The sequence below is a fragment of the Nymphalis io genome, chromosome 21, assembly GCF_905147045.1.
Source record: "Nymphalis io chromosome 21, ilAglIoxx1.1, whole genome shotgun sequence".
Taxonomy (NCBI): Eukaryota; Metazoa; Arthropoda; class Insecta; order Lepidoptera; family Nymphalidae; genus Nymphalis; species Nymphalis io.
The window spans coordinates 5,687,315-5,708,267 of NC_065908.1; the positions used below are offsets into that span (position 1 = coordinate 5,687,315).

The window sequence follows — 20,953 nt, forward strand, 5'->3', positions numbered from 1 at the left end:
GAAAACGCAACTAAATTTTCAACTACTTAATTTTTGTTTATAATTCAGGTCGTGCTATGTATGTTAAGGCTACTTTCCGTGGTGAAACTTGCATGTGCCGGGTGAAAATCTGTCACAAATGTTTCCACTAAAACGTGTTGGGGCAGCGTGGTGGAATAAGTTTTTCCTCAAAAAGGAGAGAAGTGTTACTTTGGAAATTATTATTTTAATATTAAACTTTATTTGTAACGCGCTGATTCCGACTATAAAAAATACTTTGCAATAAAAGGGGAACAGTCTTTTTTACGATACATGATAAGTGTTGTGTTGCAAGTTGAGATAAAATATGTTATCACTTATCGTTTATCGTTGTTGACTTATGATGGAATAGATTTGATAAATTGAGAATTTCTTTGAGAAAATTCAAACGCCATAATATGTAAACATATAATACATGCAAATTGACAGCTGATGGATTGGCACGTGATGAGTACCAAGCCACGCATGGAATTAAGGCATGTCTGTATATTTTTATTTTCATACCATTATTTACTGGTGGTAGGGCTTTGTGCAAGCTCGTCTGGGTAGGTACCACCCACTCATCAGATATTCTATCGCAAAACAGCAATACTTGATATTGTTGTGTTCCGGTTTGAAGGGTGAGTGAGCCAGTGTAATTACAGGCACAAGGGACATAAAATCTTAGTTCCCAAGGTTGGTGGCGCATTGGATATGTAAGCGATGGTTGACATTTCTTACAATGCCAATGTCTAAGAGCATATGGGCCACCTGATGGTAAGTGGTCACCAACGCTCTTAGACATTGGCATTGTAAGAAATGTTCACAATAGCTTACATCACCAATGCGCCACCAACCTTGGGAATTAAGATGTTATGTCCCTTATGCCTGTAATTACTCTGGCTCACGCTCACCCTTCAAACCGGAATACAACAATACCAAGTACTGCTGTTTTGAGGTAGAATATAATATAATATACCTGACACCGATATTAATTATAAGGACATAATTATTAGCTTTATTGTATTAAAACCATATTTTATATGTAATATAAAACAAACATATCCATTCCCGTAATTCCGCAGCGAATTGGAATAAATTATAATTTCCCTTGATTTAATACGCTTACTGTCAACATATTTGATTGCCGATTGATACAGCTTCACAAACTAAGTTCAATTTCAAATTCAATTTGTTTTTTTATTGTAATAGAATAATCGGTTTCTATTACACGAACAAACTAAAGATATATATATATAATTATAATTCAAATAATTTCTTTTTTGAATTCTCTAAATGCATATTTATTTATATAAAATAACATATTACATTATTTAAAATAGTCTTTATTGGTGAATAAGTTTTAAAGAAAACATGACTGAACTAAACGCCGATTGATATATTCAAAAAACGATTCGTTTTGCTTACGACCGATTGAAAATTATTCCATTATTAGTAGTATAGTATTGTTCGTGTAATTGTACCAATTTTTTTACCATGTAAGCCGAAACATGTATAACTCATTTACAAAGTATTGATGCTTAGCGATAAAATAATGATGACTTGGTGGTATCTACCCAAACGAGGTTACATATGATTGAAAGATAAAATCTATATATACGCACTGACAACACTTAACAAGCATCATAAACTTAAATTGAAAAGGGGTGGTGCCAAGAAAAATTACTAATCTTTTACGTGATTTTGCATGGTTAAACACATGAAAACATATTTTTTTTATAATATAGGTAGGCGGACGAGCATTTGGGCCACCTGATGTTAAGTGATCACCAACGCTCATAGATATTGGTATTGTAAGAAATGTTAACCATGGCTTACATCGCCAATGCGCCACCAACCTTGGGAACCCTTGCGCATGTAATTACTGGCTCACTCACCCTTCGAACACAACGATGAGTACTTGGTGTACTGCTGTTTTATTGTAGAATTTCTGATAAGTGGGTGATACCTACCCTGACGAGCTTCCACAACGCCCTACCACAAATACCACATGACTGTCCTGAATCAATAAATGATTGAATTTATAACGATTGTCATTCGGGATTATGTGATCATCCTAACTAAACATCATACATTCAAATCTGTTAAGGCATTTGAAAGTTTTGGTGGAATAAAGAACTTTACTTACAAATAAACATAACCCTGTATACATTACACTACTTTTAGGGCAATCGTGTAACAAATCAAGGTTTGTACAATTCAAATTCTTTAAAACGTCATCTCTGTTATATTTATCTTATCGCCCGCGACATCACCTGCGTGTTATTGGGTCAGGTGTTAGGTAAAAAATGGTTTGTTAGTCTTTCCTTGGGGTTCAAGCTTGCTTCGTACCAAATTTCATCAAAATCGGTTTAGTGGTTTAGCCGTGAAAACGTAACAGACATACAGAGTTATAATACCACTATAGATTAGTACTAGAGGTAATTTTGAAAAAACAACATTCATTTATCGTGATGTATTTATTGTTTTAACATCAAATAATATCTTAAATTTATCTGCTTAAAATTATTTTTATATGTTATCAAATGCATTTATTAAATATTTATTAAAAACAAAAAAAGAATTAATATAATTAGAGTATTGATAAGTTTTAATAAATATAATCGAAATAACTTAGATACGACGATTAACAGTGAAATTAAGAGCATAATTACGGTTCCGTTAAAAGGGTTGGTAGTTTTTATAATTGCGACTGCATGCAATTCTTCAAAATGCTCAACATTGTAATTAATTTCTTTGACAACTTAAGCTCATTACAGGAACATTTGTCACCAACCCGTGTTAATACCAAAGGGCGCTCCATCTATTCGATTGACTTCAATCGTCTAGTCACATTAGAAAACGATATATTGTTTGGCGGAACACAAAATACGTATCGATTAAAGGCTTCCTAAACTAAATTAAAACAGCCAAATAGCCATATCTGATCAAGGCGGATCTAATAGGTGCATCAATATTCCCTATGTGGAGACGCAGCTTTAGGAAAAACATGCAATTTCATTTTCTATGAACAAAGAGCATTCCACGAACACTATCTTAAATACAAGACTTTACAAATACCTACAGACATTTGCAATTGTGTATCTATAGTTGTACCTTTTACTATGCATGTCTGGGTTAATCCACTCAGACCTTATTTATTGGCCTGTTACTATTGTCAATACCACCATTAACATATGCGATAGTGATCTTTAATTCTTACACAATAAAGCCTATTATAGCGCAAAGGTGTGCATTTGTCGCCTAACTCCAGTGGGGTTATTACACTAAGTGCTCGTATTATTGCATGGACTTTAGAATTGTAGGAAAAAATATAATAAAGCTCATATGAATACATTTTACAATGTTCAAATAAATCATATTTATTAGATTAAGTACGTTTATGAGTATGTATGAGTCGAAAAGAATTAAGCCAAATGGTTATGTTATCTTTATGAACATTAATATTCTAAAAGTCTGGGCAAAAGTATCAAAACTAACTATGCAACCTCAACTGTGTTCTGCTATATGTATTATTAAATGAGTAATTGCCTCGTTGTGTTATCGCCAACTTATATTTCCAGATGTTAAGATCTTGGTCTTAACCTTAATTCAAGTCCGTTAAAATTATTTATTTTATTCTTTAAATAAATTTATAAAAGCCTGAAGTTGGGTATATTTTATTGAAATATTTTTGCAACTTTTATCGCTCGAAAAGCACCTAAATCCATGTGTCTGATCTGTCCTATTTCATAGTGGATTGCAGTTTTATTGAGCTATGACAATGTACAGAGAGTCCACTACCATTTGTGCATAAGTAGTTGCACTTACGCTTAAATTGGTTATTCATTGCTTTTAGATGCTTTGGCTAAAATACAGCCCGAAGAACTTATTGTATTATATTATATTATTAGCCGCCTGTGAATGCCCTCTCCTTTTTGAGGAGAAGGTTTGAGCTTATACCACCACGCTGCTCCAATGCGGGTTGGTGGAATACACATGTGGCAGAATTTCAGTAAAATTACCCACATGTAGTTTCCCCACGATGTTTTCCTTCACCGTCAAGCACGAGATTAATTATAAAAAAAAAATTAAGCTCATGAAAATTCAGTAGCCACGCGTTCTAACCACTAGGGTATTTCGGCTTTTTAATAATAATTATATAGGTTCAATTCAATCAATCAAGCAAATCTGCAATTAGCCTTAAAGCAATAATAATAATAATTATAATATGCAATCTCTATACAAACAGGCGAATCTCTCAAGTTTTGAAGTTCGTCGCATGTCTAACATACAAAGATAGATTGTCTTGCATCAACATTTCACTATGATGAGACCTCTTTCCACATTGCACACACCTAGACTGTAATAAGATATACCTTAGTTAAACTATTTCGCCAAATTATAAATCAAATTATTCATAAATGTTATAAAAGTGAAATAATTTCAGTTAACATTTCAATATTTTTTTTTCTTATGACCGTCTTAAATTTTATACAAATAATAATTCATGTTTTTCCATTAACATATATGCCTTGTGTGCCTTGGGGGTAAGAACGACCCGTATGTCGTGACGGCAAACGACGCGCAAAATGACGGCAAATGACGCTCTCTTAGGTCGTTATGCCTTCGCCGCCGCAGCGTATTTAGTATACTATATACTTTTTTAACGTTTTATATTTATTGTTATTCTTTAGTTATAAATTATTACAATACCCATATTTTTTCATGTTTCTCATCTGCTTGGTGACCCAAGAAGGAAAAATTTTTTTAGATATGTATTTCAAACTATTTTTATCGCTATTTTCCCTAGTTATTTATTTTAATTCATATCATTTTTATTCAAATACTTAAAAAAGTTTTTATATTATTATAATTATTAGTTAATTCAGTTTTACTAACGTTATATATATCGAGGTATATTAGATTTGTTACGATGTTTCGGGATAATATATATACTCATGTTTAAATAAGTTTTTTTTTTACCGAGTTATTACTTATGTATTTATTTTGTATATGGGCGTGAAAGTTTGTTCGGTTCATTTAGTAGTATAGCATATTGATAATGAATTTTTTTATTTATATTAGAAAGTTGTTTAAATCTTTATTTGCCCGTAGAATATTTTACAAAAATTAATTACTTCGATAAATCTACGTGTCAACAAACTAGAACCTGTTTTATGGGTAAATTTATCACTTACTCTTTCGTCTCTTACTTGTAAGGAAATATTTAGTATTACAAGTAAATATAAACATAATATGCGTTCTGGTATATTTTATAATTTAAAGTTTTGGTATCGATAATAATTTTAATGTATTCGTTTTTATTTTTATATTAATTTGAATATATAGAAATTAAATCGAATCATAGTTTGAAGAAGGTCAGTCTAATTCCAATTAAATAACAAATAGTTCCTATTTATAACAAAAAGTTTTTATTGCGATAACAATTAGTAACGTTTTCAACTGGCAAGTATGTAAACATATTTTTTATATTTTATTAAAATGCAATAAATTTGAAAAAGTACTTTTACATCACGTCTTTTCAATATAAAATACCACTAGAACATCACCACATTATTCTGTTCTGGTAAATATATTTTTTTTAATTTTTCAAATTTACGTTTTTTTTATGTCTACGAGAGAGCAAATGACTCTACTCCACCTGATGGTTAGTAGTAATATTTTTATCTGATCACGTATTTTCGTGATAATATAAAAATATTTATATCATCATATTTAAACTAAATATTACATACATACGAATTAATTTGCTAGAAAATATAGAATTAATATGAAGAATGGACATTTAAAAAGATCGCAATCATTTAAGGTAATGCTCATTTACAATACAGGATTTGAGGTCATGAAATGCGAAGCGCTATTTTAAAGTTAAAACATTATCTTGTTACAAACGTTAGCATTCTTAATTTAAATATTTTTAACAATATTTTTAATTAATATGAATAAATAACGAAATATTTTGGCTGCCAACGTCACTAATCGTAATGCTGACCTTCACAGAGTCGTCAGTATAATTAAATTGATTAGTACAACAATTTCATTAAACAAATTATACTTACTCATATTAATTACGTTACTACAAAATACGTTTCGTGGCGATTAAATTTTCACATTAAAAACGCAATTCTTTTAATAGTTAACTTGTAATATTGAAAGAAATAGCTCTTAATCTGTATAGTAAGAATTATCAGTGAAAATATTATAAATTATTTTACATTTAAAATGACACTATGTAATGAAATATGAATGCTATAACGTTCACCTTTTGAGAATTGAATACAGAAATATAAAGACCGAATACATTAAGCGACAATTTCCTATTCCTCTCAAGCCTCTGATATATAGGAAACAATCAAAAATCATCTCAAACAACCCCTACGGCACGATTACGGCAAAAAAGTCCCGTTATTTTTGTACGCAATAAAATAACGCTATATTAACCGCTAAACCTTAACACAGAACCCACCGAGCAGCACCACAATACACCACATCAAATAAAAAAAAAATAGCATGTTAGAAAAATGTTGATACGTACGCGCGCGGTCGTAGTGTCGTTTGGAGTCCGACGCCACCCCGAGTGGTCGGGAGGCGAGTTGAGTCGCGAGTGAGTGGCGAAGCGCCGCGTTCGCCCTTATACGTCCGCCCTAACCCCAACACGAAGGCGGTAGGCGGATCTATAGAGAGCTGATAATGAAATAAATAAAAATTAGTCAATACTAGTGTGAAATTAATTATTAAATAATAATTATATCTTTAGTAATATGATAAGACCAAAATTTAAGTTTCGTAGATTAGACACAAGAAATAATAATATTACGAGAAAATAATTTACAATGCCTTTAAAAAAATCGTCCTATGGATCCTTTGGTCAGTTTAAGATTAAACTTTATGGCCTATACAGTTGCTGTTTCATTAACTTGTGTTCGAATGTTATCGACATTCGAACTCAAGCTTTAACATTACATTTTACATTTACAGTAGATGACTGTTTCAAAAATATAAGTAAAACGGTGGTTATATCAGCTCTTTGTGATATTAATTCGACACCGTCTCTGTCACACCACCGCGGGTTGTCAACAAAATATTATTAGTCGTCATCTACGCCACCGCCCGTCTACTAAAAATTCTTAAGAGGATATAACACTAACCTTTAGCGCTTCTAATTTATACGTTAAGTGATAAACGTTAATATTATATAAGTTCAATATTAAAATTATAGAATATATATTTCCACTAACACTTTAATAAATACAATATGGCAGGTACCGTTTGCCATAATAGTTTCCAAGTTAACACGTGGGATGTACACAGATTACTCTCTGACTGCACGGTGGTAAAGCTTACTTTTTAAGGTAAATTTGGTCGCCACGTATGCATGCGGATTATCGAGCGTTCGTTCATAAATATTAAATTTAAAATTCGATTTTTATACTAGACTTCTACAACTACTTCGTTTATTATGTTATCTATATACCTTATTATTGTAAATGCCTGTAATATTGTATCACTGTATTGATTTATATATATTTATTTCGTGAATATGCTGGTGGAACACCTTATATTAACAATAAATAAATAATTTTAAAGGCTTTAAAAGTAAACATATTTGCTTTCATATTCATTTAAAATATATATTATATGATGTCAATATTAGAAGTTCACCTTAATAAGGTTTTTAGTGTATTTCTCAACGAGAAGGAATATATTGAAAAGAGCTCTTTATATTGAATGACTGGAGGAAATGTCACGCAGCTGCAGATGGCGACAATTTGATTATGAAACTTTTTAATTTATTTCCCATTTTCATTTTATTAACGGCCAGTATCCGAACTTAAGTTAGTTTTTATTGACGTATTTCTTTTCGTTATATATATATATTACGGTAAGTGTGATTTAGTGAAAATAATAATCGAAATTAAAGGTAAAAGTAAATAATTTATAACTTAATTTATAACTTTAAATAATTCTTCTTCTACGTATTAGATTACCCTATTGCCTCACGTGTCCTATTTCAGACGGCCCTGAAGAGGACAGCAGCCGAGATGGCCTCGCGCTGCCGTACGTACTACCGAGAAGTGCGGGGGGGCGAGATTACCTTGGCCTCTTGAGGAGAGCTCTACCGAGCCACGGAGCACAGCACAGAAGAGGCCGCGGATGCCTTATATCAACACGATCCCGCAGCCTCTCTGATCCGTGCTGAGGACGACCATCGCAGTGGTTTTAGTGAGAAAGAATCACACATAACCCGGTTTCACTCCCATGGGTCACCGGTACCTTTCTGAAGGTTTCCACTGCGAGAAAAAAAAAGTCTTACCGTGCTATTTCAAAGTGATTATTCCTTATCCAGTCACCGAAATGTTGACCCTTAATTTTGTTTTACAATTAATAGGCCAGCGTTTGACCGTTGACTTGCCGGATGTTAAGCATGGAAACGGTCTAAGATGTAGCACGCTTGCCTATAAGAAACCTGTTTACTCTGGATTTGAAGACACCAAAATTGTACCTAACAGAATTTAAATAATTGTATACATATCTACTTATTACTATTTTCATTATGTATTATCAATGTCCAAACGCTTAATTAAATGCACACAATAATAAAATTCAATAGCGAATTAAATTACACCAATCAATCCGTCACACCTACAAATATGAATGTAGGTCCACACTTGCGCGGAAAAGCTAAGCGATAGCGAAAAACTAGTGTAATATAATATTAAGTTACATCAATACTTGTGATAACAAGTAACGTATTTATTACATGAGTCTATGGATCTCTACAGATAACGCAATTGATAATATATATTTACTGGTGGTAGAGCTTTGTGCAAGCTTGTCTGGGTAGGTACCACCCACTCATCAGATATTCTACCGCAAAACAGCAGTACTTGATATTGTTGTGTTCCGGTTTGAAGGGCCAGTGTAATTACAGGTACAAGGGACATAAAATCTTAGTTCCCAAGGTTGGTGGCACATTGGTGATGAAAGCGATGGTTAAAATTTCTTACAATGTCAATGTCTATAGGCGTTGGTGACCACTTACCATTAGGTGGCCCATATGCTCGTCCACCTTCCTATTCTATATAAAAATATATATATTATTAAACACACAATGGGTTAATAAAAGAAAGACGATAAGAGTTCGTTATTTATGCGCAATTTTGACATATTTATAAAAGTCTCGCATCGCTTCCGCTTCGCACGTTTCTACCGCTGTATGTATGCTTTTCTTAGTAAAATAATAACTCGTAGCAATATTTCCAACTTCAATTATCTGAAAAGGTATTTTATTAACAATATTACTGTTTCTTCAGATGCAATTTGTTGCTTGTTGACTTTTAACACTAGACATAGACCGAGTCTTTGTACGGTATAAAAGTTTTGCTTATAGTTTAAACATATCTTTATTTTTAATAGAAAGAGAAAAGGAAAAAAAATATTAGTAAGTACAAAATAGACGGGAAGAGAAATATGATTTGCAGATGCTAAACAAACATTATGAAATACTTCTAATAGGTATAACATTATGATTAATAATGGCAGATGGCAGATGAAAAATCGTAAATCACTTAATACTTAATCTTTTTTTTAGTATCTACAAAAATTCTCTAATTCGCGACAGGTTTCAATTCATCAATCATTGTATTATGCGAATAAATTATTTGTTAATCAATTATTTATTGCAGTGAACAGAAAAAAATATTAATCAGTCTCCGTTGTTATTCAAATTATTTTAAAACGGATTATAAACGTTGCTTAGCGACTAGTTAGTTAAACAACGCTGTGTCTTCTTCTTTCGAATGTCAAATCAATAATGAGAGAAAGAAATAAATCAGTGTTTAACTAAGTAAGTTGCTAAACAATGTTTAAATTATTTTGAATAATATATCTAATATAAATATATATACCCCTATTAAATTTTTGCTATTAATCAAATATGAGAGTTCCTTTCATTGAAAATACAATTTGTTAAATCCGGATGAATACTCTAGCTTGTTAAACTTTAATACGAATTAACAGCAATTTAAGGTAGTTTGACTAGTACATTATATATGAATATAAAAATGATACCCGATCTGGTATAAACCCAGGACCATCAGTGGTCTTATATCCAAGGCCAAGAGACCAAAAGTCAAATAAAGGAGCAGTCTGTATATATACCACAGTTGGGCATAGTGTTCTTTATATTTGAGGATAAGGTACTATATTGCTACAAAAATATTGTTTATCTACAGCTTACATAATATTACGAATTTCAATTATATTTGAATTTTTATGCATATCAAGTTATTATATTCAACGTTGCAATCATTCAGATAGATAGTGAGCCAATAGAACAACTTTGACACGGTATATTTGCCTGCCTAGGAAAAACATATTCGATCTCGCGTGAACAGAACCTGAAAACACAAATAGCCATAGAAAATTCCAATCTAAGCCGTGCGCGTGAAAAATGAGCAAGCGAAGCGTTTAAGGAAGGATGATGATAAAATAGGGGCGAAAAACTGTAGGTACTTATATCATGTCGTCAATACGATGAATGCTTAATGTTACGTCATACATTTCGATATGATTATCAAATAACCAATGGTAGCCAATGGTATTCAATCTCATAAGAGATAAGACAACATTTGATTATTTTAATATAATATACATAATAGAAAGCAACAGCCTGTCAATGTCCAACTGCCGTGCTAAGGGCTCTTTACCTTTAGAGGAGAATGATTGGAGCTTATACCAGGCTGATGTGATACTGCTTACATTAAATTCTACTAAATGGGACTACGTCTATCTTGAAAATAATAATATCCTGGGACATTTTTCACACACGGCCATCTGATCCCAAATTAAGCTTGTACAAAGCTTGTGCTATGGGAACCAGACAACTGATATACTACATATACTACTTTTTTTTTGTAAATACATAATTATATAGAAAATTACACCCAGATCATTGACGAGCCGGATGGCGTAGTTGGTGGATGCTTGTCTTTCACGCCGAAGGTTGTGGGTTCGATTCCCACCCAGGACAAATATTTGTGTGCATGAACATGTCTGTTTGTCCTGAGTCTGGTTGTAATTATATATATAAGTATGTATTTACAAAATAAAAATAGTTTATGTAGCATATCAGTTGTCTGGTTTTGTATAGTACAAGCTCTGGACAAGCTTAATTTGGGATCAGATGGCCGTGAATGAATGATGTGAAAAATGTCCCAGGGTATTCATATTCATATTCATTCATATTCATTCATGTCAACAGTCAACTTCGTAAATATTATATTTATGGAGTAAAATAAATTCAAATATAAGTTTCGATATGAAAGTAAATATAGATATATATATTTATTACACATTTAAAATATATAGCAAAGTTCACACACCCACGCAAAACGCGCTATGCACACACAAGTAGAGAGCGGAAAAGAGGACCTAGACCGCATAAGTGTTATGCTGTTTGCCGTCACGGCATACGAGTCGGTCGAAGGAAAACAAGAAGTGTAGCGATCGAATGCCTTCGTGAAAGAAAACCGTAAAGCAACCTGCAATTTTTGTTTGAAACTATATCACTTGTAGATCCACTTGTATCTACCTGCTCACAATGGATCAGCGTGCTTGAAGACGCTCCAATCCTTCTTCTCAAAACGAGGTAGGCCTTAACGCAGCAGTGACACACTTTAAGGACTTAAACATTGTCTGGTTAGCGGTAGAATATGTGATGGGTAAGTTGAACTAACTCAGCAAAAAAAAAATTGTTCCGCAAATTTACAGCCTCTGCGCCAAACTATTCACAAAAACAAACGTATTGGAGTTTCCTTTTAAAATATATTCATATAAGAGTTTTAATACAAAATATTCATTAGTCTGTAATGACATGTATTGCTACTATATACATATTATAAATATTACTACTTAGTCGAACACACTCCTTTTTCACATTCTTTGTTAAGCTCTGAGGGAAATTGTTTGCGGAATTCCCCTTTGTCGCTGAATCGAGATACGCAAAGCGATCTCAACTAAATGAACATAGTTACAATATGAACTTTATAAATATTGACATAAAGACTAGATTTCAGTAAACAAATGCGCATATTGGGTGACCCTACACGTGGTTTTGTGAAGTGCGGTTTTTTATGTTTTAGAGGTTGTTTGTGGTTTGTTATTGTTTTATCGCGTTTAAAGTTAAAAGCTCGGATTTCGAAAACTGGAGTTATATGACAATTTTATTATATACATTTCACAAAGTAAATTTTATGTGTACGTATTTTTACGGTTTATTTCGAAGGTTAACCAGCACGCATGTCCATTATTGTTCCTTATATTATATTAATAGCAAATTGAGAACTTTTAGCCCAATAGTAGTTAACCTACTATTTTGTTGCTTTTTGTAAATATTGTTCTAAAAGAATACTAGTAACAAACTGTTTAAATGTATAAGTAGGTAAGTAAGTAAATGTAGGTAACAGCCTGTTCTTCTTTCGAATTTCAAATCAATGATGGTAGAAAGAGTGAAATGACAGTTGAATTAAAGATTCGCTAAACAACGTTTATGAATACGGCTGCTAGGTGTGAGCGAAATTCAAGCTTATCTTTATCACGAAGATATTCAACGGACCGTTTCTCTATCGAGTCTCGCAGGCGTCTTCTGTAAATAGTAGTTATTACTTCGTGCATGAACTGTCAAGGGGTTATATCCCTTGTATCTAATATTATACTGGCTAACTCTCTCTTCAATCTGGGATCCGTGATACAACAAACATACTTCGCATACAAAATTGATAAATAAATTGAGAATTATATGTTAATTAATATATTACTTTATTTATTCCGGAATCTTAATGGCCACCTATTGTCAGTGTTTTTTTTTATTATATTGATAAGCGGACGGACATATAGGCCATCTGATGATAAGTGGCGACCGCTCATAGACATTGGCATTGTATTACATTGCCAATGCGCTAATAAACGTAGTCACACTGGCTCACTCACTTTTCAAACTGGAACACAACAATATTAAGTATTGCTGCTTACCAGTAAAATATCTAATGACTGAGTGGTACCTACCCAGATGGGCTTACACAACGCCCTACCACCAAGTGATTATAGAGCTAATAATAATAAAAAATAATCTCATAAAATATAAAACACAATAATTAAAGATCTGTTATTTTTTTACGCTGGAAAAACGCATTACGTGTTTCCCCCACGGGAACAGTGGGGGGATATGTGGGGCTCGCCGATGTCCGAGGCGCCGAGTGCGCCCCGAACAACGGAATACCCACTAAAAAACCAGCGCTACCCTTTCCATCATAACGAGGATCACCACGGGATCGCTTGCGCATGCTACTGCGACGCCTCCATTCTCTAGGAGGATTACCAGGGTACTGAGAACCCCCTAGTCCCGGCGACGCCTATTGCGGTGGAGGGAAAAGGTGCGCATAACGCCTTATTCTTCTCCCCAGTCTTCTTCGGCGAAGCAGGTTTGCAGTGGCGTCCTCTTCCCGCTCCCGCTCCGCGGCCTCCTTCTGTGACATTACATTTTCACAGAAGGAGACCATTTACGACCAGCACTAATCACTTCCGAGCATCGCGTTGATGATGCTCGGCAAGGAGAGGTCTCCGCCGACAACTGCAAAGTTGCAACAAAGTTGGAAGTGTGTACACTCCCGTGACTCGGAAAGCACGTAAAACCGTTGGTTCTGTGCTTAACTCTTTCCAGTCGTGTCGGATTGCCGTCCCATTGGATTATGAGAGTTAGGAAATAGAGAGTGCAACTGTGTTTGCGCACAAACGTGTGCACTATAATATATCCTGCGTAGTTGGCTAATCTCTCTTGAGATTGGCCGCCGTGGCCGAAATCGGTCTGGAAGACATTATTATATTGTACAAATAAATTAAATTGAAGCGTGTCTATTTTTTCAAAATAACTGCCTATTTTTACGTAACTATAGTTATTTACAAGTTACCAAAATATTTATTTTCATTTTTGTCTATCTTTCCGTTTCTCCGAGATAATTTTCTTAACGGCTAAAATTTACAAATGCAATTAGTAATTGTTAAAAGTATTCCACGGTACCGTTTAGTCTTTATTTTATCAAAACCGATTGAGTCCATCAAAAGCTATATCAACTTTTAGTTTTCATATATATTTTTTTATCCACTATTTTAGGCATCTAAACAAATAAATAAAATTTATATGTCTGTCTAAGATTTCCAATGAACTGAAATTTTTAATATGGCTTTATGCAAGATACCAGCCAGATTTATAAATCAAATAGGCGTTATGTACGTTAAAATAGCAGCTATTAAAGGATTTTTGTAACAAACTGAATACCACGTTAGCGAATCCGTGGGAATTTTTAATAAAAAATATAATGTTATAAAGCAATTTTATTATGAACAACGATTGTGATAAAAATAACGCAGTCTTGGGACGCCCTTATTGATATAATTTCTAATTAAAGAACAATTAGTAAATATGAAATAAAATAAAATAAAAACAGATTATTCTACTACAGAATTATTTACATTAAAGCCTTAAATTTATAAAAATAAGAATTACAAATACCTACTGTACAAATCGTGACCTTGTGGAATCATAGCAAGAATAGCTAGCAGCATTTCCCCTTTGAATCGCAATTCCTATCCTTGGGGCGAAAAATGAACCAGCCCTCCTGTCACCAGTAGAGGCAATAAGACGAGATTTTATATTTTTAAGGAAAGTTTTTGCACTACATAGCAAGGCTTAAGCGTATTCGTAAATAATTAAAGCAACGAGTGATACACACACAACCATGTACACACAACTGCATAAGACTTTTGTGTTATTATTTCCTACCGTCGGAATTGACAACAAATAAGCAAGTGTTGTCATTAAAATAAAAATATGTCATTAAGATACATTTTAAGGGCTTATTAATTTATAAATCCATACTCTTTTCTAGTGTCACTGTAAAACGGAGGTTGTATTTCGTATTAGTATCAAGAACATCATTACTTTTGAAGTGTCCCTGCGGCTCACTTTTTCATAAATGAGATTCAGTAATAACCGGCATCCCCCTGTTTCTGGTCTCTGGAGAGGCAATTAATGTCACTAAAGTTGTTCAAAATAACATCGTTGCCATCTTGAAATTTTCGAAATCATTTAAATAGAAAATTATTTATCTGAAACTGTGTACAGGCATTTTTATAAAATACAAAATTAAAATAAAAAGAACAAAGTACACATTACAAAATTAAAGCAAAAACACGCCGTCTATAAGATTGTCCTGTGGCATTGTACTCAAGACGATGGCACTATTTCCTCTCTGCACCGCTAAACTAAGCCTTTGGGCTAAATAAGCGCCAACTCTGGGGTCACCAGAAGTGTGGACCAGTTTCTTAGGAAGGTCTTCTATGATTTTTTTTTGTATCGGACGACCATGGAATATATATTAGGTCCTTACATATAAAATTGGCGTTTTGTACGGGAGGAATATAAAGCATTTTTTTTTGTAAAATATATTTAATTAATCGAAGTATGCACCGTTGTTGTCTATGCACTTTTGCCATTTCATAGGTAGTTCATTGATTCGAGAATCGGGAATCGAGCGAGAATCAATAAACTCTTAGAAAGCGGTTTGGACTGCCGTATCGGAATTGAATTTTTTTCCTTGTCTAGGTCCGGGAAGTACGGTGGATGTCGCAGACATTACAATTGCAGCTTATCTAACTTAGTGATTGTTTGTTGTGCAGTGTGTGGTCTTGCGTTATCGTGAAGCAGCAGTGGCCTAGAGCGATTATAAATAACGAAATCAATCTCTATTAAATATAATTCATGTGTGACTTTTTTATAATTAAAAATTACAAAAAACATATGTGGTTGTTATTTTTCTCCACTAAAAGATTCCTCTTGAACTCAACTCAAAAACTATAATACTAGTATAATCAGATATTCACATATTTTATGTTTAGTGAATAACTGAATATATGTTTCTATTGGAATTTGCTAAGGTTTGGCCATCGGACGAATTGACAAGATCTGCATACGATGTCTATATTCAAAAATTTCTTTTTTGGAAGTTTTTTTTTCTTTCTTGGAAGTGGTATTTGTTAATCATTGTTCTATTATATAATAGTCTTAGTCTAAAAAAGGGCGTTTATAAGTTTACAACAGTAAAAAAACGAAAGTGAAGTTTGAACAACATATTTTTGATAGCTAATTTATTCTTTCGAGTAATTCGCTCGTAAAAACTATCGTGTGGCATGCACTCCATATTAATCGTTTAAATAATTCGAACGGCTAGAGAGCGCCGAAAAAAAATAAAATATTCTCTTAATGTCTCTTATTAAATCTCGGTTATTTATTTACTTTTTCTGAGTCAATTTTCGTTTAAGGCAGGATTTGGCTGTGTCTCCAGGGTTCAGCCATTGCAAAGAGCGCTTCCGATTATCGTACAGTATCCACTTTTCATCACAAGTAATGATTCGATTTAAAATCCCTTCATTATTGTGTCGGTTAAGCAAAGTAACACAGCAGTCGACGCGTGTTTTTAAGTTCGATTCACTCAATTCATGAGGTAAAGTAAAAAACTTGAGCGATACCCATCGTTTCCCGATATACTTCAAGTGGATTAATACAGTTTTATCACTTACCCCGAAGCCTGCAGCTATCTCTGAAGTGCTTTGTGATGGATCCGCTTCCACAATTCTTAATTTTCTACTTTGGTCTCCGGCCGCCCAGCCGGCCGGTTGGTTCTGAAGTTCGAAATTTCCAGAACAAAAACCTTGAAACCAAAAGCATACCGTGCTTTCTTTTGCGACACCAGCGCCGTACACATCATTAATCGTTCGAGCTGTTTTTGCAGCACTGGTGCTACGTACTCGTAAATATACCGATATTTCATGTTTTCCATTGAGCGGTAATAAGCGACGCCAAAGAAAAAAATAATGAAGAAAAAACAAATGAATGACGGTTCTCAAAACTCAAATGTACCAGCTAAATGAATTTATAAATTTTGAATTTGGAATTCTTAACCAAAAAGGAGATATTTCAGATCTAAGTGGTCAGTACGACAAAACGCTAATTTCATATGTACCTACCTACCTAATAATATAAAATATTAATCTGTATTCCAAAATAGTTGTTTATATATTTATAAAGCCAGGCGTGTGCGTTTGTAAACTATTATCCCTGACTTGCGTTAAAATATTCTTCATGCTCAATTGTTTACCAATTATATGGCAATCGGCTTAATAGTTTAGAAATTTAGTAGCACCAGTTACCGGTGAATTACAACAAATTTAATAAAAATTCCGTGGATAAGCACAAATACATATATGTGTGCCAATTATCATGTTGGTCTGTCAAACGGTGTCGAGGTTAATTATATCTTAAAGATATATATATATATATATACAGCTACTTACATTTTTTTATATAAAGCAGCTATATAATCAGCGTTTTAACCGTAAGCGACTGTATATTGTATAATATTTTTTTTTTTTTTTATAGAATAGGAAGGCGGACGAGCATATGGGCCACCTGATGGTAAGTGGTCACCAACGCTCTTAGACATTGGCATTGTAAGAAATGTCAACCATCGCTTACATATCCAATGCGCCACCAACCTTGGGAACTAAGATTTTATGTCCCTTGTGCCTGTAATTACACTGGCTCACTCACCCTTCAAACCGGAACACAACAATATCAAGTATTGCTGTTTTGCGGTAGAATATCGCAAAAATCCCGAATACATATATATATATATATATATATATATATATATGTATTCGGGATGGATGCGGACTGCCCAAGATCGGGATGGTTGGCGTTCTATGGGGGATGCTTTCTCCCAGCAGTGGACGGCAAAGGCTGAAAAAAATAAATAAAAAAAATCAGCGTAGTGATGTTCTTTTTAAATTAATAAATATAAATTAATGTCTCTGTCTGTCCTATAAGCGTTCATTTATGAACAGTTTGTACGGGAGTTTTGCACCCGAATGTAATGAAACTTCGGTGAGATGTTCTATGTACGCCAGTAAAGGCATAACCCTTAAAACATATTTTTTTATATTCGTCCTTAAATATAAACTTTTTATGTAGAATCTCATTCAACTCGTGGAAACCGAGATGAATAGCTAGTCGTATTTTAAATATCCAGCTAATATAAAGCCATTAATTACAAATTTAAGGTAAAGTACGTTCATTAATAATTTCATCTTAAGCCGTAATTATAAACTTTAAATATTAAGTTATTAGCTTTCACAAATAATTAAATATTAATTTAATAAAAGATGAAGAAACATTGAAGAACAATCGACTTCAATTTTTGTTTTTTTTTTTTGCTTATTACGCTTAGACACGATATGAGTTTCGTTAATCCAAATTGAATTTAATCTGTTTATATATTTTCATATAGTTTTAGCATAAGCGCTTTAAGCTAAATTGAGCTTCTGCTTAAGCCATTAGAAAGAAAAAACACTAAACTCAACGAATATTAACCAAAAAAAATTATAACCCAAAAGCAATTTTATGTACGATGAAAAATGTTGTTGGTAATTTCTATTATTAATTTTTTTTTTCATAAAAAGTAAAGCGAACTATTATGAGCTGCTAGTGAGTTGAAGTCACTTTTATATTGTTGCTTGCTGTGTTTTCATGTTCTAGAGTACAATTCATTCTTTTATTATTATTTTCGTGTTCATGTACATTGCGCTTATGTTATGGTATCCAGTTGTGCGAACGAAATGAAGTAAATAAATAGCAAAGCCTACTTTCCAAGAATATATATACCTAATTTACCCTCGAGCTAAGTGAAAATTACAATCGGGTAAGATAATACCTAATTGGTGGGTCAGATGGCACTTTCTATTTCCACATGGATAGCTAGCTACTTGACACTTCTTACATATTTAACAATAAATAATATATGTATATAACTGTGAGTCAGACTATTAGGGCAAAAAAATCATATTAAGATTAGCCATAATTAAGTATATACTTGTATATACAAATTTCAAAAATTAACATATCACACGAATAATCAGTATTCGTTTTAGCTTAATTAAATTTTATTATATATTATTTTTATGATTTTTTTTAAATTTAATTTGTTATTTATATGTTTTGTATATGTAATATGATATGGAAGCATCCACGGTAGTCCACTGAGATTTGGTGGATGTTTGAGTATTCTGTCACCACCAAACATATTCTTATTTTTTCTTCTTTTGTTGTCTCTCCGTCTAGCAAAGGTTGGCACCCGGTTTTGTGTATTTCTTTACGAGGTGAAATAGCTCGACGGAAATCATCTCATGACTCACGAACATTGTCCCAGAACAAAGATATTAAAAACAAAATCACTTTTGTGAATAAAACACACTAAGTTAATATGGCGTTAATCGAGCCCTTCTTATACATTTAAATATAGTGACAGGTAATCCTTACACTCCGGTAATTGGAGAACAACAATTCGTAATACCATTGATCATTATTATTTAGCATAATAATATTTTAAGCTTAGGGGGATCTGGAATACAGTATAAAATATAGTAACCATAAAGTAACATTAATTATAATATTATAACTTATGTATAAGATTTTTGTGAATCTATTTTGAATAATTGACGGAACGCTTTAATCATTGTAATATAAACTTATTTACATGATAATGTTAAACAAAAAACAAAACCTTAGAAAGATTTGAATATCTACAGTAACAGCCTGTGAATTTCCCACTGCTGGGCTAAGGCCTCCTCTCCCTTTTTGAGGAGAAGGTATGGAGCTTATTTTACCACGCTGCTCTAATGCGGCTTGGTAGAATATACATGTGGCAGAATTTCAGTGGATTTAGACACAAGCAGGTTTCCTCACGATGTTTTCGTTCACGGTATACTACGAGATGAATTATAATCACAAATTAAGCACATAAAAATTCAGTGGTGCTTGCCCGGGTTTAAACCCACGATCATCGGTTAAGATTCAAGCGTTCTTACCACTGGACCATCTTTATTTGAATATCTGGGAGGATGGAAATAAATATAATAAAAAACAAACAAATCTTTACAATCATCCAACGTTCACGTGTTTGAACGTGTGCGTATTGCATGTTGTAAACCTATCGCCAAACGCCAGCGAGTAAATTCGGGTTGTCGCTTAGACATTTCGACAATAACGAATTTATAGCCCTGTTTTGATCTGTTGCATGGACACGTATTAATGTTCGTTTTACACTTTCAGTGCTAGACGTGATGAACGAAAGTTAAGTTAGGGCTTTTGATTTTGTGAAGAACTTTTTTTCATTATAATTTAATCTTATTCAATCATTTACAATTAATTTAAAGTTATTTAACCTTAATTAATTTGACATTAATTTAATAACAAGAATTAAGTATGAAGTGCCTAAAATCGTTTTCATTTCCTAATGTTTTTTCACCAATTACGGTACGGCTGCAGATTGGTTTCGTTAAGCCTAAATGCATTTAATATGCTTACATTTTTTTTTTTATGTAACTTTAGCGTACGTGCTTTAAGCCAAATTGAATTTTTATTTTCGTAAAATGCTAGTAACCAACTCGATAAAATAAAGAAGAAATAATAATCAACGTACTTTTGAACGTTGAATATCTTCATATAGTTAGGCAATGTTTTATCTACTTCTTTCGAATGTCAAATTAATGATAACAGAAGGAAATAAATATTTGTGTAAAAATTCTACTAAAACAATTCGCCGCGGCTTAACGTATTCATTATAAATATTCACCTAATATACAAAGTTTGTTAGTTAATCTACGTAATGTTTCTACTTGTTCTTATTCCAATTAAATTTTGTAATATTCTAAAAAGTCGAGTTTTTAACTTTTTAGGATAATACGACCACAAAGGGTTTTTATCGTGAAAGGATTAGTCCTGCCATATATATTTATCACCGTTAAATTGGGTTCCAAGATA

The 20,953-nt window shown here is 32.9% G+C and overlaps 1 protein-coding gene across 2 annotated transcripts in view; it reads right to left on the bottom strand.

Moving 5' to 3' along the window:
* The window catches only part of LOC126776936 (U8-agatoxin-Ao1a-like), a 57,187-nt gene extending 50,494 nt beyond the window's left edge, over positions 1–6,693 (bottom strand). For both annotated transcript variants that reach the window (XM_050499809.1, XM_050499808.1), the window contains exon 1: positions 6,557–6,693. The gene's annotated coding sequence lies outside the window, so the exon portion shown is untranslated. The remainder of the gene's footprint in view (positions 1–6,556) is intronic.
* Positions 6,694–20,953: the final 14,260 nt, after the last annotated feature.